The 24,738-nt window shown below is 36.9% G+C and overlaps 1 pseudogene; it reads left to right on the top strand.

Moving 5' to 3' along the window:
- Nucleotides 1-338: 338 nt before the first annotated feature.
- Nucleotides 339-438, top strand: LOC135320466 (U6 spliceosomal RNA; annotated as a pseudogene).
- The last annotated feature ends 24,300 nt before the right edge of the window (nt 439-24,738 follow it).

A 24,738-nucleotide genomic window follows, 5' to 3' on the forward strand; every position in this document is an offset into this window, starting at 1 on the left:
AAGATGAAATCTTGCCATTTGTGACAATATGGATGGACCTTGGGGGAATTATGCTACTTACTACATTAGAGAAAGACAAATACTGTATGATTTCACTCAAACATGGAATATAGAAAACAAACAGACTGAAAAAAAATGGACAAAACAAATAAAACAATATCAAACAGGTATAACCAAGAAGAAAGTAGTGTTACCAGGAAGGGAAGTCAGCGGAGGGAAAAGTGGGTAAAAGGGATCAGCTCTATTTTCATATGGCATTCTAAGTTACATTTTGTTTTTCTTTTGAAATTCTTATTTCTGCCTTTAACCAAAATTGAGCTTAAAACAAGGTTATTTCTGTGATCAGCACATACATTAAAACTGTAACGATGCAGAAAAAAATTAGTATGGCTCTTGGGCAAGACTGACACACGAATTTGTGAAGTGTTCCAAATTTTTCAATTAGTTTGTTGAAAAGTCATTTGCTCTCTTAGCAGCTGGGCAGAAACCAATTTGTGATTGTGCGCGCGCGTGTGTGTATGTGTATGTGTGTTAAGGTCTCCTATATAGAACTACAATGATGCCCAAAGAAAGGTTGCAGATTAATATGATATGAAGCAAAAGCCAAACAGAAGATCAGACTGACTGTCTGCTATGCCTGTGTCCATTAACTGGAGCTGAGACCCAAAAAACCATCAACTCCAAGAAAAAATGAATACAAAAATATGGTGTGATGTAAAAATACAGATACAAGTACCAAATAGCTGAATCCAAGCAAGAAGTTGTTAAAGAAGTATGTAACAATGAAAATGCTAGAAATGGAGAAGTTATTTTAACTTCTGAAAGATAAAAAAGTAGATGCTGAAGAAAAAGGAGGTAAAAAGAAAGCAGCAGTGGCAGCAGAAAGAAAAGAAGATGAAAAAGAAGATCAGAAAACAATGAAGAGCAAAGCAAGAAGAGAAAGGAGAAGAGAGAAAACAGAATGAAGATGGAAGAAAAGAGAAAAAGGAGAAGGGAGATGAAAACTGGGTAAGTGTGAAAAAAGGAAAGAAGCTACTATATAGCAAAGGGAACTATAATTTTCTTTAATGAGCTGTAATGGAAAATACTCTGAAAGACACATGTATTCACATGCATAATTGAATTGCATTGCTGTATACACGGAACTAACATTGTAAATTGACTGCCCTTCAATAAAAAGTAAGAATTATAATAAAAAAAAGAAAAAGGAAAGAAGAAGTTAATACATGTGGAAGATAGAAATGAGAGGTGATGGAAACAAAATGGACATGGAATAGAGGATGAAGATGAAAATGAGGAAGAAGATGGAAAAGAGAACAAATATAGAAAACAGAAGGGAGAAGAAAGAAAGATAAAGGATAAAGAAAAAGCCAGAAAATAGATGGAAAAAAAGTATTAGTACTACTCAAAGTTGATGTACATAGTCTCATAGTTTGGTAATATTATCCTTGTTATAAAATTTTTAAAAATTGTGAAAAATATAAAACATAAAAATAAAAATATTATCCTTGTAATAAAATCCTTGTTATAGTGTTAATAGGGATAACTACTTTTATCAATATGTTATAAACAACTTCAGCATCAACTTAATTTTAGAACAACATTGGATTGATTATTTGCCACAAACTTCCTAACACATGAATCCATTATCTATAAATTGTGTGGTTATAATAGTGAAATATATAGAAAAAAATATAATTTCAACATTGTCATCAGAATCCATTTTGTGCAAGTTATGTGTTAGATCTTTGAATTTTAATTTTACTTCTAATTGTAATAATTTCACAAACTTCGGATTTCCCAAAAGAAGGAGTTTCATTTAGCATTCTTTTTTTTCTAGGTTGCTTTTATAAAGAAGATGAATGATAGAATTATCTTTACCAAACAAAACCTTACTGTTATCTTGGGAGAAAATAAGATTGTAATCCCATTTGTGAAAGAAGTACAAATGTTTATTTCGGAAGGACACTTTCCCCACCTTGGTCACATATATTGTTTATTTTCATAAGGACACTTTTGATATTATACGTATCTATAAAATTTTACCAGATTTATTTTAATAAAAGCACGTTTCAAAGATTAAAAAAAAAAGGGCTCTTTGTATAAGACCAGGAAGGTCAAGAGTAAATCACTGCCATTGCAAAAGCAGTCAGTCCATATTGTGTCGCTTCAGATTAAACATTTAGACAAAGTGGTTGTAGAAAATACCACAACAGTGTGGTCAAGAGAATGCTGTGATATTAAAGGCTGCCTTCTATTGAAATCAGTTTAGCAGTTTCCCACATTACTCACATTGTGGATTTACTCCTGTCTGAACTAGTGGTATCCTACGTGAGAATTCAACACCATTTCCTCTTAAATAAAAATACATAATTTCTCCATGATGAGGGTGTTGACTACTATCTCCTTTGCAAGGTAAAAAACAGAAGTTAAGGTTGTTGTTTCTGTCACTGAATAACAAGAATGGGCAATAATATTCTTCTAATTAATAGAGAAGTAACATTACATGCGTACTTTGTAATGTTACTAGCACTGATCTTTGTGAAGGTCTAGATACCAAACTTCCTTACTTCTGTGGGACCAGCCACAGAGTCTAGCACACCAGACCTCTTTCTTGAGATCAGTAGACAAAACTATATACTAAGGTTAAAAATCTTCAAATAAACATTAAATGCAACTTTTAAATTAGGAAAAAACACCATTCAAGTGTGATACTTGAAGGATTTCCTGCTACACAAGTGTGATTTTCCTTTGTTAATGAACTGTTTAAAACAAATTTGATTGAGTCATTAACAACTCTCCTGTTGCTTCAGGCTTCCCAGTTTTATTAGTTCATTTTAGATTGGACAAGAATTCTACTAATATAAAATTATTTGTTAATAAATAGCCAGGAAACAAGAGAACCACGAAGAGAGGTTCTAACATAACTTGCAAGTATAATAAATTCTCAAATACTAAGCATGTTTGTATTTGTACAAAGTACCAACATTTTCCTGTACTTTTTTCTCAGTGTCTTCTAATTACTATTTTTTTCATTAAGCAGAGAAATACAATATGATCTGAAATAATGCTGATCAAATATTATAGGAAAATGACATCTTTATGAGGAGTTTGGCTCCAGGCCAAAATCCTAGCTGTGTTTGTTTAGGCAAAAGAAAAGCTGTATGACAGCCCTTTTGGAGGGCAAGCTGAATTGGTGCGCAGCCAGGGCCTTGCAGTTTTCCAGAGGGAGTTTAAATCAACGACTGAGGCCCCCTTGAGCCAGCCTTGGTCATGTACATATCTGCATTCCTAGGTTGGGTGTCTTTTGGAAGCCTGCTTACTAGTATCACTTGCTGAAGCACTTCTCACATGCTTCCAAAGAGACCGTCTTCTTCAGGACCTTGGCTGATGAACTTTTCTCAGTAGTTATCCACTGCTTGCCCTTCCTCTCTTCTCCTCCAAAACCCCTGAATTCCTGTGTCCATAAAGAGGTGAGAATTTTTTCTTCAGGGGTTCTTTGAAAGTAAGACAATTTCCCTATCAGTGCTGCATCCACTTGACCATTATTCCAAAAAAGAAAATAGAACACTGAGGAGCTAGTGCCTCTCTTTTGCCTCTTGGTATCATTATTAAGGTAAGTAAGTAATATTTGGTTAGGCTTGCTTTCCTGGCTCACCACCTCAACATTTTGTACATATGTCTCCGGAAGAACTAAGAACAATCTGATAATGTGGCCTCCGGGGAGAAAACAAGGTGGCAGAGGACAGAGGTCAAAGAGAGACTTTCTGTAATGTTTCCTTTAAAACCTTGTTAGGAAAATATCTTCACTATGTGGGAGAAGATTTTTACACTTAGAATATATTAAAATTTGTAAAAACGATGCAAAACAAAACAAAAAAACCTTTCTGCTTCTCACATTCTTTAGATCAGGATTGGCAAACTTTTATTTTTTTATTGAAGTGTAGTTTATTTATAGTGTTAGTTTTGTAGTTCTCTGTGTGTGTTTTACCTCCTTGGTTGGATTTATTCTTAAATATTTTATTTATTTATTTTTGGATGCAATTTTAAAAGGGATTGTTTCTTTCCTTTCCTTTCCTGATATTTTATTGTTTGTGTAAAGAAATGCAACTGGATTCTGTTCGTTAATCCTGCTACCTCGCCAAATTCTTTTATCAGCTCTAGCAGTTTTTGTGTGGAGCTTTTAGGGTGTTCTATATATAGTATCATTTCATCTAGATGTCTTCTTTGGAGAAATGTCTAGTTAGGTCTTCTGCCCAGCTTTTGATTGGGTTCTTTGGGTTTTTTTGATATTAAGCTGAATGTGCCCCTTATATATTTTGGAAATTTGTTGCTGAGGGGAGAGATTCTGGAGGAAGAGGGGCTATTTAGGGACTTGCATGATTCTGGGCATGGGCTGTGGTAGCCCTGGCCCCAATCAGAGATCCAGAAGGCTTCTGATGTATTGTCTATGTAAATGCCAGTAATGCTGCCCCTGTCTTGATCAGATACCATTCTGACCTTGGCTGTCACAGTGCCTCACATTTGAGTATTTCCCACAGCTGTGGCAGCACATGCCCTAATGTGGAGCTGTATTGCTAACCAAGTAGGGCCTGAGCAGGTGAATGCTGGGTCATTGTGGGAGGAAGCCAGACTCCCAGGCAGTTTCAATTTGCTTTCTCCACCTTATTTTGTGAGTAAGCAAATACATTATACTATAATTATCAATGCTTATACCATGATTGTCCCTTCCCCAACTAATAAATCATTAGTTCCCTTGTACCTTGAACTGACATATCTATTTCTAGAATCAGTTGTTGAAGCATAAAAGAAGGCTATGTAATAAACATGTTTTAATATTAATTATGAGATACTTCCTACTAGATACTTACTCATGAAGATAAATTTTGTCTATGAACTATTCCTGGTGCATGACAAACACAAAATTTGATAATGTTTATAAACTTTTCTTATAATTTGATATTTTCATGATATCCAGATATGTGATAATTTATATATTTATGTTGTACAAAATATTGATAGAAAAACATTATTTAAAAATATAATAAAAAATAAAAATATAATAAGGCAAGAATTTTTGAATAGTCAGTATGGAGAATATGTATTAGGTAAGATAAAAAAACTTTTCACTGTGAAAATAAATTATTTTAGGAATGTTTTCTTAGGGGACACATTAATGGATATGAATAAAATTTGATATACAAGTCAAAACAGCTAGGTAAGGAAGTAAAAGCTATTTATATTGGGAAAGAAGAAGTAATATTACCTCTGTTCACAAGTGTTATGATCTTCTGTGTAGGAATCCTAAAGATTTTACACACACAGTGTTAGAGCTAGTAAATAACTTTAATAGAGTTGCAGGGTATAAAATCATACAAAAATTTAGTTACATTTCTATACACTATCAGTGAATTACTCAAAAACAAACAAGCAAACAAACAAGGAATATGATTCCACTTACAAAAGCATCAAAAAACATGAAATATTTAGGAATACATTTAAGCAGAAAGATGAAATATTTGTCCACTGGAAAATATAAAACATTAATGAAAGAAATTAAAGACAAAAATAAATAGAAAGAAATCCATATTACAGATTAAAAGACTTATTTTTTAAAATGTGAATACTACACAAAGTGATCTACAGATTTAATGCAATAACTAGCTAAATTCTAATGGCATTTTTTAGAGAAATAGAATTTTTATTAAAATTTATGTTGAACCACAAAAGACTGAATAACTAAAAACAATCTGGAAAAGAAGAACAAAGCCAGATGCATCCCATTTCTTGATTTCATAGTATATTACAGTGCCACAGTGATCAAACAGTGTGGGACTTCTGGCACAGAGACAAAAATAATCCTGTAGAACAGAACAGAAATCCCAGGAATGAACCACACATACAGTGTCAACAAATTTTTAACAAAGGTTCCAAGAATTAACAATGGGGAGGAGATATTTCTTCAACAACAAATGATGTTATGAACACTGGATATCCACATACACAAGAATGCAAAGGGACACTTTACTTACAGAAAAAAAATCCGCTTAAAATCATTTGAAGACTTAAATATAGACCTAAAAGTCTAGAACTCCAAGAAAATCTAAAGCTTCATCACATTAGTGTTGGCAATTATTTCTTAGATATGACACTAAAAGTACAGGCAACAAAAGCTAAAATCAACAAGTGGGATTACATCTAACTTTTAAAAAAAAAAAAAAAGCTCTACAAAGCAAATGAAACAATCATCAGTGTTAAAAGTCAACTTATGGAATGGGAGAAATACTTGTCAACCACTCATCTGATTGGGGGGTTAATATTGAAAATGTGTAAGAAACATCTACAATTTAATAGCAAAAAAAATTGAACAAAGTACTTAAAGAGACACCTTCCTAAAGAATACATATGAATGGCTGACAAGTATATGGAAATTATGCTTAACATTACTAATGATCAAAAAAAAATTACTAATTATCATGGAAATGCGTATCAAAAACAGGAGTTACAACCTCACTCCTGTTAGTAGATATCTTAGTAGATATAGATATCTATAGATACCAATATCTATATCTATCTATATCAATATCTATCTAATCTATCTAATCTATCTATCTATCTCATCATCATCTAGCAAGCATTGATGTGAGTGTGGTACATTTGGAATCCTTGTGCTCTGCGGCTAGGACTGTAAGATAGTGCATAAACTAAGGGAGACAGCATGCAAGTTCCTCAAAATACTAAAAATAGAAGTATATGTGATTTAGCAATATGATTTTTTTTCAAGAGATTTGTAATCAGAATGTTAAAGAGATTTCTGTACTTGCATTTCACCATTATTGCCAATAAATACAGGAACAACTTAAAATTCCAGTAATGGATGAATGGATAAAGAAAATTTAGTATATAATAAAGTATTATTCAGCTTTTAAAAAAAGAAGGTAATTCTTCTACATGTGCAACATGGATGAACCACAAGGGTATTATTCTAAATATCTAATAGAAATAAGCCAATTGTGGAAGCATAAAGACTTTGTGATTCCACTCATATGAAATATCTTAAGTAGTCAACTTCAGGGACGCAGAAAGTAGTATGGTGATGCCAAAGGCTGAGGGGTTTATGAAATGAAGAGTTGTTATTCAATGAGTATAAGCTTTTGGATATGAAAGATAAATAAGTTCTAGAGCTCTGCTATACAGCTTTGTACCTATAGTTAACAATACTGTATTGTACACTTATAATTTTTAAAAGGTAGAACTCATGATAAGGGTTGTTATACTATAAATAAATAAACAGACAAATAAACAAATACATTTCCTTTTTTAAATATAAAATCTAGTGGTATAAGTACATTTACAATGTTGTATAAGTATCATCAGTATGTATTTCCAAAAATTCTCCATTTCTATGACATATTTAGAATAAACAATTTTATAGAAGCAGGAAATAGATTACAGGTTATCAGTTGTTGGAGGAGTGTGAAGTGGAGAGTTATTGCTTACTTGGTACAGTGTTTCTGCTATTGTGATTAAAAAGCTCTAGAAATAGATTTTTAAATGTGCTACATTAATGAACACACTGAACTGTGGAAGTGCTCTTGAATTCTGGTACCTTATGCCATATGATTTTGTCATGTACTGCTCTAGAGTACAAAATAGAATTTATATGTTTATAGAGACATGAAAAGTGTGGCCTATTAAGAATATTGGCCAATACTCTATAAATCTCCATTAATAGAAGAATAACACTTTTCGCTCCTTAAATTGGCATGCAGTATCCAGAATGCAGTGCAGAGAGCACATTCATAGTTTACTCATGAGGTATAAACCTGGAGCAATCTTTATAGAGGGAAACATAGCAATAGGTAACCTTAAAACAGTCTGTAGTCTCAAGATTTACGTACAAGCATGTTTCCTTTTTTCAAATTTTTACTGAAGTATAGTCAGTTACAGTGTGTCAATTTCTGATATACAGCATCATGACCCAGTGGTGCATATATATATATATACATACATTTGTTTCATATTTTTTCAGTAAAGGTTATTATAACATATTGAATATATTTCCCTGTGTTGTACAGAACAAATTTTCTTTTATCTATTTTTATATGTAGTGATTAACATTTGCAAATTTCAATCTCCCAAATGTGTCCCTTCCTACTCCCTTTTGCTTGGTAACTCATAAGATTTTTTACTATGTCTGGGAGTCTGTTTCTGTTTTGTAGATACATTCATATGTTATTCCTCTTTCTCTTTCTGGCTTACTGCACTTATAATGATGCTTCCTAGGACCATCCATATTGTTGCAAGTGGCATTACTTTATTCTTTTTATGGCTGAGCAGTATTCCATTGTATAGATATACCACATCTTCTTTATCCAGTTGTCTGTTGATGGACATTTAGGTTGCTTCCATGTCTTGACTATTGTAAACAATGCTGCTACGAACATTCAGGTGCATGTATCATTTCAAATTAAAGGTCCCTCTGGATATATGCCCAGGGGTGGGATTGCTGGGTCATATGGTAAGTCTATTTTTAGTTTTTTAAGGAATCTCCATATTGTTCTCATAGTGGATGCATCAATTTACATTCCCATCAACAGTACAGGATGGTTCCCTTTTCTCCACAGCCTCTCCAGCATTTATCATTTGTGGACTTTTTAATGATGGCCATTCTGACTGGTGTGAGAAACTATCCCACTGTACTTTTGATTTGCATTTCTCTGATAATAGTCATATTGAATATTTTTTTCTGTGCCTGTTGTCCATTTGTGTCTTATGAGATTTGCTTGTTTAGGTCTTCTGCTCATTTTTGGATTGGGTTGTTTGTTTTTTGTTGTTAAGTTGTATGAGCTGTTTATATATTCTGGAAATTGATCTCTTTTCAGTTGCATCATTTGCAAATATTTCCTCCCATTTCATAGTTGTATTTTTGTTTTGCTCATGGTTTCCTTCGCCATGCAAAAGCTTGTAAGTTTAATTAGGTCCCATTTGTTTATTTTGCTTTTATTTCTATTCCCTGGGTAGGCTGGCCTAGAAGAACATTACAAAGGTTTATATTGGAAAATGTTTTGCCTATGTTATCTTCTAGCAAGTTTATTGTGTCTTATTTTTAAGCCTTTAAGCCATTTTGAGATATTATTGTGTTTGGAGTGAGGGAGTGTTCTAACTGCATTGATTTACATGAAGCTGTTCAGTTTTTGCAACACCACTTGCTGAAAAGGCTGTCTTTACTCCATGGTATATTCTTGCCTCCTTTGTCAAAGATTAATTGACTGTAAGTCTGGACATCTGAGAACATACCAGCAAATGATGTTATGGGCCTGTGAAGACAGCGGCTATGGCTTAGCTGTATTGTGTCCATCCATCCAATGCACACCAGCAGTGGTGCTTTTTTTTATGGGAGACACAGGCTCTTCTGTTCTATGTACACTCCCAGTCATGGACCACAGCATGCTGTAGTCCCCTGAGGCTGCCTCTATGCGGTGAGCCCCAGCCCTCTGCCTGGGCTTGGGCAGCCAATCCCAGCCCACCCCTGTTGGCTTGTGTATATGGCTGGGGATTGCAGAGATCCTTTCTGCTCATTTCTCTCAGTTCTGTTGCCTAAGAGGCTGCTGTGCACACCTCCGAGACTTGGAGGTTCCCTGCTTACTTCTCTGTTGGAGAAGGGGCATCCCACCATAAAAGCCCTATTCTTCCTTTGCCATTCCCTCACCTCTGGGTTCAATCCCCAGTACCTCCATTAAAACAAACAAACAAACAAACAAACAAACCTAATTAACTCCCCCAAGACAAAACAAAACTAATACAAACAAACAAACAAATAAATTTAAATAATATAAAATGATTTTTTTAAAAGACTACAAATAATAAACACTGGAGAGGATTTGGAGAAAAAGGAACTCTCCTGCAGTGCTGGTAGGAATGCAACTTAGTACTACCACTATGTGGAACAGTATGGAGATTCCTTTAAAAACTAAAAACAGAGTTACCCTATGATCCAGTAATCCCACACATGGGCATATATCTGGAAAAGATGAAAACTCTAATTTGAAAAAATACATAACCACAAGGTTCACAGCAGCACTATTTACAATAGCCAAGACATGGAAGCAACCTATGTGTCCATGAACAGTGACTGGATAAAGAATGGATAAAGAAGATGCACATACATACATACACACACATAATGGAATACTACTCTGCCAAAGGAAAGAATTAAATTTTGCAATTTTTAACAACATGGTTGGATGTAGAGGGTAGTTTGCTAAGTGAAATAAGTCAGACAGAGAAAGACAAATGTTTTATTTTATTTATATGTGGAATCTAAAAAAAACAGTTACAAATAAACTCATTTACAAAACAGAAACAGATTCACAAACTTAGAAAACAAACTATGGTTACCAAAAGGAAATTGAAGTCGAAGAGATATATAAACTGGGAGCTTGGGATTAACACACAAACACACATACATGCTACTATATATGAAACAGATAAACAATAAGTATCTACTGTATAGTATAGGGACCTATATTCAATATCTTGTAATAACCTATAGTGGAAAAGAATCTGGAAAACTGAATCACTTTGCTGTACATCTGAATCAAATACAACATTGTAAATCAAACATATTTTGATTTTTTAAAAAAGAAAGAAGAAATCTGTAAAGGCTAAGAAAGATGACTTTTTTTTAAATGCTCAATTTTCAACAACAGAAAATATACAAGACATTACAAAGAAATATGGTCCATTTAAAGAAACTAAGTTGACAGAAACTGTCCTAGAGGAAACAAAGACATCAGACTTACTAGATAAGGATTTTTTAAACAGCCCTCAAATATGTTCAAAGAGCTGAAGGAAAACACAAAAAAGTAAAGAATATCAGGAAAACAATGTATGAAGATAGGAGAAAATCAACAAAATTGTACATTGTTTTTAAAAATTTAAAAATAAGTTCTGGAGCTGAAAAATAAAATAATTGACATTAAAAAGTGATGAGAAGAGGTCAACAGATTACTTAAGTTGGTAGAAAAAATAGCAAACGTGAAGTTATCAGAATTGAAATGATCAACTCTGAGGAGGAGAAAAATGAAAGAATAAGAAAAGTGTAAGGGCATATGAGACTAATGAAACCATCAAGCAAAAACAAATATACATAATGAGAGAGTCTTTGAAGGAAAAAAGAGAGAGGCAGAGAGATTATTTGAAGAAAAAAATGGCTGAAAGTATCTCAGATTTGATGAAAGACCTGACACATAAACCAAGAAACTCAACAAAGGCCAAGTGGAAAACGTGAAGATGTGTACAAGAAACACTACAATCACATTGTCAAAAGCAAAGACAGCTTTGAAAGCAACAAGAAAAGAGTCACTCATTGTGTAAAAGCGATCCTCATTAAGATGAATAGATAATTTCTCTTCTGAAATATTAGAGTTCTGAAATATCTTTAAGATACTGAAAGAAAAACAGTAAACTGAGAATTACTTCTATGCCCTGGAAAACTGTCCTTCAAAAAGGACAGAGAAATTAAGAAAATCCCAGATAGTTTTTAAAAGAGAAGGTTTATTGCCGCTAGACGATCTCTAGAAGAAATACTAAAGGAATTCCATCCATTTGAATTAAAATTATCCTAGAGGCTTACTTAAAGTCAAATGGACATTTAAAAATCTATAATAAAGATAAATACATGAACAAACATAATAACCAGTAATGTAATTTTGGTTGGTAACTCCACTTTTAATTCCATATAATTTAAGAGAAAAATACATTGGAACAATATGTCTATGTTAGTGACTATACAATGTAGAAATGTTTTTTATATAAGCAACAAAATGGGGAGTGAAGCAAAGCTGTATAGGATAAAGTTGTTTCATATGATTAAAGTTAAGGTGTTATGTATTAAAATAGATTGTTATATTTTTACAATGCTATCTATAATTCCTATGTTAACCACATAGAAAATATCTGCAGAATATACAAAAAGGAAAAAAAAAAAAAAGGGAGAGATGGACATATGTCCAGAAGATGGTAGAATCAAAAGTTCTGGGAATCCCTCTCCCCACTTAAACAACAGTTGTACAACCTGTCTAATGTAAATATTTTGGAACTCTAGTGTCTATACAAAAGCTTACAAATTCCAGCAATGGGTTTTCATGGTAAATTGAACTTAATATTAGTCAGTTGTAGTTGTTAGCATAGTAACAGATACCATAAGCCACCGCCAAACCCATAGCTGGTAGTAGTGCATGCAGTCCTGGAATACCTTGCAGTCACCAGGTAGGCAATAAAATTTTTTCCCCCAAATATTGGCAATATCTATTCTGATCACAGAGGTGCAGGGACAAAGGTGGGTGCCACTGTTACACACACAGACACACACACACACACACACACCACAACACACCACTGTTCTAAGTTTCTCCGCTTCTTAACTTGCCTATTCTGCAAGCCTCAGAATATATATGTTTTGTTAAGTGTCAAGGGAAGAGAAGAAATTAGAATCAGAGACCCACTAGACCACAATAAACATATCTTTGAAATGTTTAATGGTATCTATTTTTTGTAGAAATATGGGACTTTGGCATGTGGCTTTGATACACAATTGGTCATGGAGAAGGGAGAAATTTGTGTAGGAGGTTAAAGAAATAGAAAAACCAGCTCTGTGCTTTGTACTGTACACTTATTTTGCATTCCAGTGTATATTATTATGTTAATAGAAAAATTTCCAAGCAGTTCAAATGGATTTTAGAAAAAGTGCTTAAAAGAGGCAGTATTACTAGTACATACTTGGCCAGTCATTAAAAATGCCCGTAAACCCTACCTATATAGATCTTAATTTTAGAAAGACATTAAATGCATATAATAAAATAGAAAAACATAATCCGTATAAGGAATTCCTAAACATTGATTAAATTTAGCTTCATGAAAAACAGCATTTCTTTCTTACAGTGGGCCATTAAAAAGCTCTGGTGATTTATGTTTGGGATCTTCAGCAAAAAGGTTATGGCCCAACAAACACAATTTTTGTTTCATTTGTAAGAACTTAGGTGTGAAGATAATAGCATTTGACATGGGAAGTATTCAAAACTCGTGAGGCTTCCCTCTCATCTTGTCTTTACAAGTTCAAGTAGATGACCCATCCATTCTTTCATTTATTAAAAAAAAAAAAACCCCAAAAAGGGCACACCCATAAAATAGTAGGCACTATGGTCAGCATTATAGCTTTTAACAAATCTATAATCTTACCGTGCTTTTTAGTTAATGCATATTTCTTAGTTATATTTTATATTCCAGGCAGTGGATTATGAGTTACTATTTTCTGCTCAGCACACAACAGGCTAATAAATTAGATGATGAGGTGTTGAGGCAAAGAATAGTAACTAGTCAGAAAACTGGCGGACTGAGAAGATGACAGACTAATGTCCTGAAGAGCATCTTCCCCAAGTCAGAATTCAGGCTCCTTTTATACTAAATAGGGGAGGGGGTGTGGTTGGTTGTTGCAAACTTCTTGGTGTAGGAATTCTGTTCTTGGAATCCGTTGTTCTTGCAGCTATCCTTGTGGGTCAGTTCATGGTGCCTCTAAAAGCCTCCAGCAAAAACAGACGTTATTTTCCATTCTGCAAGTCGTTATCTTTCTATGAATGGAAAATTATTAATACCCTTAAAGGTCAGAGCCTTGCAAATAGGCTCCTAACTACTTCAGGCTAAAGGAAACATTCTTTTACAAAAGGTACAGAGCTAACAAGACTAAGCCCAGGAAATGGCACAGGGACTTAAAGCCAAAGGAACAGATCTAATATGGAGTCAGATTTGTTCTTTTCTGTTACACAAGCAGGGTTTGTAAAAGTAAAGTTTAAGATGATGTGTGAATATAGGGGCATGTGGCCACATAATTCAGGGTAAGGAAAGGGTGTCCAAATGCGCAGACGGACTTACAGAAGCAGATTCAGGCTCACGTGGCCTGGCTTCCTATGTCCACCACCCCTCTGTAGAGACACAGCCCAGTTGGCTTCCTTGGACTCTGTGGTCTCCTGAGCTGCCTCCATGCCCTTGGCTACGTCTCCGGGCTTCCAGCACGCTGCCCGACTGCCCCTCTGCTGGCAGCCCCGGGTCCTCCCTCGTCTGGCCCCTGGGGCAGGCCGCCACTCCCACGGCCCGCGGCCGCGGTAAGTCCCGGGAAGCGAGAGGGGGCGCCGGGGACGGGGACCAGGGAGGGAGGGTCGCGAGAGCTCTCCGCCGCCCCCCGAGCGCCCGGACGACCCCACCCCGAGCTTGCCCGCCCGGCCCGCCACTGGGGCACGGCGCCTCACTTCTCTCCGCGTCCGTTCCCCTCTCCGCTCGGCGCCGCGCCTCGGGATGCGGAGGCCAGTCTCGGACGCTGCGGCGGCCCCGCGGCACCTGTGGTTCGGGAATCACCTCAAGCTTTGAGGCGTATTTGTGGGAGGGGTTGGCGGCGGGGGACGGAGGGAGGCGGCGGCGGCGGAGCATCCTGGGCGCCCTCTGCACCGCTCTGCACCGCGACGGTTGCCATTGTCTGGCCCCTCTCCTTAGCTGTCACCTCGCTGGGTCAGTGATGGAGTGCGGCCCCGTGGGGAGAGGTGGGGGGGGGAGCATGGGAGACGGCTGGACCGAGGAACGTTTTCTTTCTCTTTTTGGCGGAGTGGGGGACATAATTAGGTTTTTTTATTTACTTATTTGTTAATGGAGGTACTGGGGATTGAACCTAGGACCTTATGCATGCCAAGCATGCGCTCTGCCACTGAGCTATTCCCTCCCTGCTATGTTTTCTTTCTTTCCTACCTTCTTTAATTGACGTATAGTCGACTTAACAACTGTTGTGTTAATTTCTGGTGTACAGCATACTGATTCAGAAATACACACATTCTTTTCCATTATTACAAGGTATTGAATACAATTCCCTGTGCTCTGCAGTAGGACCTTATTTATCTATTTTATATATAGTAGTGTATTTCCAAATCCTGAACTTTTTTTTTATGGAGAGTAAATTATTCTACAAAGTATGAGTAGGGTGTGGTGGAATGGATACAGAATTCTGGTACTCTCTCTCTTACCCCATAATCCTTTCTTAAGCGAATCTGCCCCTGTGCTTCCCCCTTGCTACCTGGCCTCAGCACCCTGCGGGCTCTCAATATCTAGGAATTAATCAGTCTACTCTTTTCCAAGATCTCATAACGGGTTTGATTTGCATGTTGTCTAGTAATGCAGTATACTGTTGCTTTCAAAAACCGCTCTGTTCAGAATTTAATTGGGATCCAGTTTGATATCTAGCAATGCTTGTTTATTTTCTGTCAGTGAGTTGTTTTAAATGAGATAAGATTTGTTGCATCATTAAACAATTTTAGTAAAGTAAAGTTGCCACATCATAAATTCCAAATATCTTGTTACTGCTTTTTTTTTTTTTTTTGGATTGTTATAAGATAATTCTGTAATAATTTTTTGAGAATTATTTTCAGAATCTACATCTTTAGCATTCATTTTAATTTTATTTTGATTGTGTGATTCTTCCCTCTCCTTCAAATTTAAGACTGTTTGATGGATATTGCTATCTGGCCAGATTTATTAGCAGTAAAATTAGCAGGCAGGTAGCTAGATATGAACAGAGAAAAAGGGCATAGGGCCAAATGGCAGGACACCCTGCATCATGTGAACAACAGGGGTCCCTAAGCAGACAAAGAAAAGCAGGAACGTTCAGACTGATAAGAAATCACACATTTTGGGGTGACAAATGTCCTTGTGGGCAGGCAAAGAAAGGGGAGAAAAGGCAGTAATTTCCAGTGTCTTAATGTAACTTTTTGTTCATTATGCCTTCCTCACAATAAAATTAGCCTTGCAGATTAGAAGTTCCCACCATGCACCAATGCTGTGACACTTCCAATCCAATCCAGACTGAATAAGGATAAAAATTCCATCTTCCTTTAATGGAACTGGGATGGAAATCAGGGAATATGACCCCAGACTCTCCCCTCCCCAGTGAATATTATGTCTATTCATGTAACCAGCTTGACACAGAAACTCAGGGCAGCCGGTCACCTGAGCCTGCTTGCTCTCGCCTTGAGAATGTGCTGTCTATCCCTTAATAAGTACTCATTTTACTTTCTTGACTCCGTGCTTGTCTCTCAGTCCTTTCTGTGACAGGACAAGAACCTAACTGCGAACAACATTAGCACAGTTAAAGGAACTTGAATGATTAAGAGAAACTTCAATAAGTAAAAGAGAAAAGAATACCTACTTAAGTTCCACACTTAAATTATATTTGTAGAAATGACACTTCGTTCATTTTTCAGTTTTATTAGGTAGAATTGTCACAATTTGACTGGAAATTTACAATATATTGCAGATAGATACATATCACAATATACTGTACATTTAAAAATTTACATATATGTACTGTTCATTGTTTCTCAGAATGTTTAGAGCGTTAGATTTTTAAACTTACATAGTTCTAAAAGGAATAAAGCCAAGCAGATAATAAGAATTAATTCAAAAAGATACATACACTCTGCTATTAACAGCAACATTATTTATAATTGCCAAGATATGGAAGCATCCTAAGTGCACATCAATAGCTGAATAGGTAGAGAAGACACAGCATATATATATATATATATATATATATATATATATATATATATATAATGGAATACAACTCACCCATGAGAAGAAAGGATATTTTGCCATCTGTGGCCCTTCATTCACTTACTTGGTTTTATTTTTTTTTAATTAATTAATTTTTTTGTAGAAATAACACTCAAGTGTTTCCAGCTGGGATGGTCGTTGAGTTAAAAGTTTTTGAAAATAATTAAATATGAAGACTAATCAGATTAATTTGCAGATTTTCAATGTAAAAAAATAGTTTAAGTATAAAATGTTAGGTTTCACCACCTACTTCCTGTAGATGGTAGTTTTTATTGTTCTGAATAAAAGATTTTGTGTAATGTGTTAGAACTTACCCCTTTGGCTTTTAATTTATATTTTCTTTCACAATACTATACTGAATTACAGTGCTTTATTCTGTGCATATTTGTATTGGATTTTTTTTTTTTAAAGTGAGATGAAGACAGATACTCAAACTTCACTAAGAAAAACCTGTATTTATGATATTCTGTTTTTCACTAATGTGAATTTAACAAAGTTAAATTAACTTTGAATTTGCTTGAAATGTGCCAGCATAAATGAGGAAAGACTTGTGATAGCCTACAACTAATTCAGCCTGGAACTAGAACAGCCTCAGGGTGAAAAATAGAAGTAGATCTTTTCTTTCAAGTTTCTAGACTGATGATATATACTATTCTCCTTTGTTGCATATAGATTTTAGAATGTATAGAACAAATAGAAAATTTCTCTTAAATGGCAAGCATTTTTTTCCCCAAATTTGATCACAACAGATAACATTTTTCTCTGTTTCTTTTTGGTTTTTGTTTTTTGTTTTTTTGCTTATCTTCATTTCTTTCCAAACTTAAGTGGAACACAGTGAGGTGGGGAGATTTTTCTACAAGAATTTTGTGCTATTTTCATTAGCATATAAATATTGATAGGTTAATCATATGTCCCTCAAATGCCTCCTCAAACCTTCTCTTTTAACTTTTAAGTCTTCTTTTTAAACTTTTTTTGCATTATACTCATTTTACAATGTGTCAAATTCCAGTATACAGCACAGTTTTTCAGCTATACATGAACATACATATATTCATTGTCACATTTTTTTTTCACTGTGAGCTACCACAAGATCCTGCATATATTTCCCTGTGCTATACAATATAATCTTGTTTATCTATTCTGCATTTTAAAATCCCAGTCTGTCCCTTCCCACCCCCTGCCCCCCTAGCAACCCCAAGCTTGTACTGTATGTCTATGAGTCTGTTTCTGTTTTGTATTTATGTGTTTTTGTTTGTTTGTTTGCTTAGATTCCTGATATGAGCAATCTCACATGGTATTTTTCTTTCTCTCTCTGGCTCACTTCACTCAGAATGATTCTCCAGGAACAACCATGTTGCTGCAAATGGCATTATGTTGTCAGTTTTTATGACTGAATAGTATTCCATTGTATAAATATACCACCTCTTCTTTATCCAGTCATTGGTTGATGGATATTTAAGCTGTTTCCATGTCTTGGCTATTGTAAATAGTGCTGCTATGAACATTGGGGTGCAGGTGTCATTTTGAAGTAGGGTTCCCTCTGGATAGATGCCCAGGAGTGGGATTCCTGAGTCATATGGTAAATCTATTCCTAGTCTTTTGAGGAATCTCCATATTGTTTTCCACAATGGCTTTCCTTGCTTCCCTCTCTCCACTCTTAATGATTTAGATGTTTTCTTTTACAATTTTGTGTTTATTCTTCTATTTGTACTTCATGGCAGTTATCTCCTTTCCAGTTATGAGTTTCTCATTTTTGTAGCATCCTGCTTCTTTTCTATTTAGAGTAGACCTGTCAGTATTTCTTTTAGCATGGGTTGAGTGTTGCTAAGCCTTTGTAATTTTTGCTTGTCAGTGAAGTTCTTTATCTCTCCTTGTATCCTAAAGGATAGCCTTGCTGGATAGAGTAACCTAGGCTGCATCTTTTTTTCATGCAGGACTTTGAATATATCTTGCCACTCCCTTCTGGCCTGTAGTATTTGGGTAGTGAAATCAGCTGAGAGCCTTATGGGGGTTCCCTTGTAACTCACTCTTTGTTTTTCTCTCTTGCTGCTTTTAGGATCCTTTCTTTGTCCTTGACTCTGGCCATCTTAATTACGATATGTCTTGGTGTGGGTCTGTTTGGGTTCTTCCTGTTTGGGTCCCTCTGAGCTTCTTGTACATGGATATCTGATTCCTTCTTTAGGGTTGGGAAGTTTTCAGTCATGATTTCTTCTAGTACCTTTTCAATCCCCTTTCATCTTTCTTCCCCTTCTGGAATCCCTATTATGTGTAGATTGGCCCACTTTATATTATCCAATAGGTCCCTTATGTTATTTTTACTGGTTTTTATTCGTTTTTCTCTCAGCTGTTCTGATTGGGTGCTTTCTGTTGTCCTGTCTATTAGGTCATTTATTCATTCCTCTGCATTATCTAGTCTGCTTCATACAGCCTTTAGGTCAGCTCTCATCTCAGAAAATAAGTTTACCAATTCTACTTGGCTCTTCTTTATACATTCAATTTCATTTTTGACATATTTTATATCTCTAAACACTATTTCTTTTAGTTTCTTCAGTACTTTGATCACTACCTTTTCTGAAATCTTTATTTAGTGGCCATCAATATCTATTTCCTTGATTGTTCTTTAAAGGGATTTCTCTTGATCTTTTAATTGGGAGTTGTTCCTCTACTTCTTCATCTTGCTCATGTCTCTCTGGCACTGTGGCTCATGGAGTATCAATTATCTATTGTGTTCCTTAAGGAGTTTATTTAGTTATCTTTCTAATGCCTATGCAGGAATAAAACTTTAAAAGAGAGAGAGAGAGAATTTTAAAAGACGTGAGAGAATAAAGGTTTGAAAACAGTGTATAATCAGTAATAGAAGAGCAAGTTGAATCAGACTAACAATCAAGTTGAGACACCTTTTAAAAACATTTTGAAAAAGGAGAAAAGAGCAAAAAAAACCAATACTTGAAACCTGTGTATAATCAGTCAAATAAAATCAAAACCAAGAGAAATGAAAATAAACTCAGGTGGATATTTTAAAGAAAAATTTTAAAGGGATTAAACTGGAGACTTACACACTTGTTTAAAAAGTAAAAATTAAAAAGGTAATAGAAAATAGAACAGATTAAAAACATAAAATAAAAAGAGAATTGTAAAAGAAGGGAGAAGAAAAGGTTTGAAAACAGTGTGTAATCAATAATAGAAGAGCAAGTTGAAGCAGAATAGCAATCGGGTTGAGATGTCTTTTAAAAACTTAAAAAAAGAAGAAAACAGAAAAAAATGAAACCTGTGTATAATCAATAACAGGAGATCAAAACCAAGAGAAATAAAAATGAAATGAGGTGGATTTTTAAAAAATAATAATAATAAAAATATTTTTTAAAAATTTAAAAAGGATTAAAACTGGAAGCATACACAATTGTTTAAAAGTAAAAATTACGAAGGTAATAGAAAATAGAACAGATTTTAAAAGATTTAAAAAAAAAAAAAAGAGGGAGGATGTGTTCTCGTGGAGACTGTGTGCTCTTAATGATTTTATTGAGAGGTTTTTCTGTCTTTGCCCTGTTTTGTGAACTCAGCTTGCTGTTTCCAGAGGCTGTCTGTTGGCGCCCTCTTCTGTGCTGCTCCCAATGCCTGTCAGCAAGCTGATTGCACCCTTTCCCAACACTGGATCAGGTGCTGCGCTCCTTCACGTTGGGCGAGCAGGTCATTCCCCCTCCAGATTCTGCAGCACGCTCAGGCAAGGCAGGTGGGCAGATTGCGCCCCCTCCCAGCACCACGGTCAAGTGCTACTCCTGCCAGGAAGGTGGGTGGCCACCCGCCCTCTCCCGTGCTGGTTGCTCCACTGCTCTGTGCTCACTCTGTCTTGGGTTGCCGCTCTGTAGGTGGACTTGGGGAAGACCTCGGAACGGCGCCTTCCCTGCTCCATGCCAAAACTCAACTCCTTGTTTGTCTTGGTGGTGTGAGTTCTCTGAGGTACCAGGGTGGAAGGATCCTATCTGCCTCGGGCTGTAGACAAGTCTCCATCTGGCCTTTGAGGCTGCTAAGCCCTTAGGTACGGATTCAGGTTTTGGCCCCACCCCTGCCTAGGTACTAAGCACTGGAGGATATCGCAGCTGTGCCTAAGCCCTGCCTCTCTTCTCCCAAAAACCTTCTGCAGGGTTTCAGAGATGGGGATATGACACCTGTCCCCCCCAAGCACATCAGCCGTGTTGTTTTATGAAGGGCCCATGTTGTTTTGTCCTGTGTACCCACTCATCCATGGTGTGCAGCACCCTGCATTCCCCCAGGGTTGCCTGTGTGCAGCCTGTCCCAGTTCTCCATCTGGCTCAGGCAGCCTGTCCCGCCCCCCACCTGCCACTTTGCCTTTAGGGATGGGTGTCACAGGGACCATTTGTACCCATTTAACTTAGTTCTGTCAGTCAAGGGATGCTCTGTACAGATCTGAGCCTCAGAAGTTCCTCCTATGTCCCACTGACCTCTCTGTTGAAGAGGGGGGAGATGCAGGGAATAAGCGCTATTCCTCCTTTGCTGCACCCTCCCCACAGGAACAGTCCACACTGTTTTGATTTTTCTTCTTTCTTTTTTCCTTTTCTCCTACCAGATTCATGGCATCTTTGTCTTTTGAAGAAGGTGATGTTCTGTCAGAGTTCAGCAGGTGCTCTAGTTGTCTGGGTGAGTCCATGGATGTGAGTTTTGGTGAATTTATGGGAGAGGCTGCGCTACGAGCTTCCTTCTTCTCTGCCATCTTGGCCCCTACCCTCCCAATAATTTACTTCTGAGTTGAGAAGTCATGAAGAGTTACAGTGGCATGTTCTGGAGCACAGGGCAAGTCAAACCATCCTGGTGCTTCTACCATGATATTGTGTTGTGTATGACAGGCACTTCCACTTAATTTTTTATTAGTTGTACAATCATTTCTCACTACCGGTGGAAGACTGAATCCAGGACCACTTTGGATACCAAAATCCATGGATACCCAAGTCCCTTACACAAAAGAGTACAGTATTTGCATATAAGTTATGCACATCCTCCCTATACACTAATCATCTTTAGATCATGTATAATACCTAATAAAGTGTAAATGTTATATAAGTAGCTGTTTTTGGAACTTTTTGGATTTTGTGTGTGTGTGTGTGGTGGGGAAATATCTTCAAACCACAGTTCATTGTAACTGCAACAGAAGCTGTGGATGTGGAACCCATTGATTCAAAGGGCAAGTGTATTGAGAATTAGCACAAAGACAAGAAGATACATAGAACAGTAAAAAAGAAAATGGGAAAGAGAAATTAAAAAAGAAATTCAAAACATCTTGGAGTTAGTAAACAGAAGTGTTGCTTTGAATTTATTAACTAAATTTAGCCTTGAAGTGTAGGAAGAGTGTCAACTAGCAGTGGCAGTGTTGTGTTTCAACTCTTACTGGTCATTTCCAACTATTAGAAAAAAAAATCCATAGCTGTAATTCCATCTTTTTTTCAAATTATGTGACATTCTCTTCTATAACATAACAAAATTATTAAGGTTAGGGTCTGATCAAATCATAAACAAAGTAGAAGACTTCAGTATTAGGATTCCAGTCGTGGATTTGAGAGCAAAAGATATTAGACCTGACTTTAAGACCAGAGAGAGACTGGTCCTAAGAATATTTTGAAATTATGTACTTTACTCAGTGACACAGTCAAACCATGATTTCAGATACATTATGATCAGCTGAAGTAGCCAATAAATAAATATATAATAAATATACAGCCCAGCGCCCGGCTATTGTACGCCACGCCTTCACCAGCAATGGGCCCACCAGTGATAAAATGCCGCAGCTAAGGAAACGGCCGGCACTGGGCCCCCCAGTGATGAAATGCCACAGCCAAGGAAATGGCTTCTGATTGGGAAACTTGATAACAGCAGGATGCTGCGTGCTCTCAGAGCCTGTCCCATCCTTGCACATGAAGAGGTGATGGCTTCCAGGAGGGGAGACACCCAGGCGGCTTTCCAGAGAGCACATTTTTGCGTTGGTATGAGCAGCTTCCATTAACTTAGGTTCTACGACGTGCTGTTCTATCTCTGGGCCCTTTTCCCCAAGGAGGCTGGAAAGGAACCGGCAATACAGTTCCTGGTGTGACCTTTGGATGTTATGCTTCGTTGGACTTGCTGGCATCTTGGGTATGTAGAAAACAGGGTGTGCGTACTGGAGCACAAGTCGTACCAGGGATGTGTGTCTCAGGAAAAATTACAGTCCTCCGGTGCGTACTGGAGCAAGGCCTAAAAGGACCCGTGTTCCGTGCTGTGTGTTTCCCGATGAGAATAACTCACTCAGTAAGTTTTGCTGCAGCAGTAACTCCGTCTTTGTCTGTCCTCGCCAGGGCGCTTCCAGATGATGTGGCCACAGTACTGGGAAGTCTTGACGCTTTTTCTGGACTGGCACTAATGCTGGGGCTTCCTTTCGGCGGCTTCTTGTGTCAGTCCTCTGCCTGTGCAGGGCCCTGTATTTTTAGGGGATACATAGTTCTATCCACCAACGTGTGCACTTTACATAATTGTGAGTCTGATCCAGGAAAACAATTAAGAAGGCTAGGAGCCCCTTGTATTGTAAAAGGAGAGGAACACTTGTGGGCCCTGCCTGGCAGAAGTCCCACCATGATGGAAAGAATCACTCAAGACTCTGTGGAAAGTCAAGAGAGTGAGGGAGTGGGGGACCAACTCCATGAGCCTCTCAAATGCTCCCACATTTATTGTGTACAATCAAAGGAAAGATCACCCACAGTTGTGTGATGGAATGCAGGAACTTAGGGAAAGACAGAATGGGATAGAGATTGTTGAATCCATAATGAGTACAGAGGCCTAGTTTATCTTCAGGGAAGTCAGGGGGAGAGGGGAACATGATACATCCTTTAGACATATTAATTACAAAGCAGACCACCAGACCAGCCAGTTTCTTGTCTTGGGATGATAGACTAACTAAATAGCAGAAAGCACGCCTGGCATTTATAGCTGAGGGCCTGGGTCATTGCTTTGCCAGGAAGCACAGTGTTATCTAAAGACTCAAGTGTGCAAGCAAGGCATTGTCTCTGCTTTTTATGGCAAGGAGACGGGAGTGTGGAGGATGCACAGGGCCTGCTAGCAGCGCATTTACTAAGCACATTTCTTCTTCTTAAAGGTGACAAGCGGCTGGGGTCTGTTGCAATTTGTTAACCCAATCATGAGCTCCCACGAACACTCTGATGAATATAGAGGCCCCATTGCTCTTCTAGACTTGAGGCTCCCAACTCCAATTTCCCCACCGGAGCCCTGGGTAACTTTGACAGTGGGGGACAAGTGATATGGGAATCCAGGAAAGGCTGCCTCTTTGGTGTTTCACTGGTATTAAGTAGTGCTATCAACTCTTTGGGGGAGAAATGGCCAAAAGGAAGCCCTGTCAAAATTTACTGTCTTTGGTCCTTCGAACACGTGAACAATTCTGATGATATTTAAGGAAAATATAGTTGAATTTCAAGTCTTGTCACTGCCATTAAAGACAAACTAGACAGACTTGGTTTTACCTGGGTGTGTACTTGAATATTCTTTCCCTGAGGCCTCTGACCACCGTCACTGTGCCAAACCAAGAAGCAGTTGCAGTGACTGGTTACTCAGCACGCACTGCTTGCAGAGTTTAGTTCCATCTTTGCATAAGGATGGTTTTTTTTTTAAATCCTTTTACATATTTAGTGTTTATGATCCAATGTGTCATAAGTTAACTGTAAGTTAATTTAAATCCAATATGCAATGTGTAATTAAATTTTGAAAGCAAACTTACTTTACAGAATTGTTTGAATTACACTTTTCTATGTATGCGTACGCATGGCTGGGACATTGTGTTGTACACCAGAAACTGACACGTTGTAATTGATTGTATTTTAATTTAAAAAAATTTTAGTTCTCCAGATATGTGAGCTTTCCCTTCGGACATCTTGCACATGCATATTAAGGGCTTAATGTTAGAATCTGCATATTTGAGATACTAAAAGACAAATGACTTACAAATATGTTTCACTTATATTTTGTTCTAGGACTGGCACTGCTGTCAATGGAAAGTATTTTTAACTAATCTGTTATTGAGAAATTAATCAT

The sequence above is a fragment of the Camelus dromedarius genome, chromosome Y (assembly GCF_036321535.1).
Source record: "Camelus dromedarius isolate mCamDro1 chromosome Y, mCamDro1.pat, whole genome shotgun sequence".
Classification (NCBI taxonomy): Eukaryota; Metazoa; Chordata; class Mammalia; order Artiodactyla; family Camelidae; genus Camelus; species Camelus dromedarius.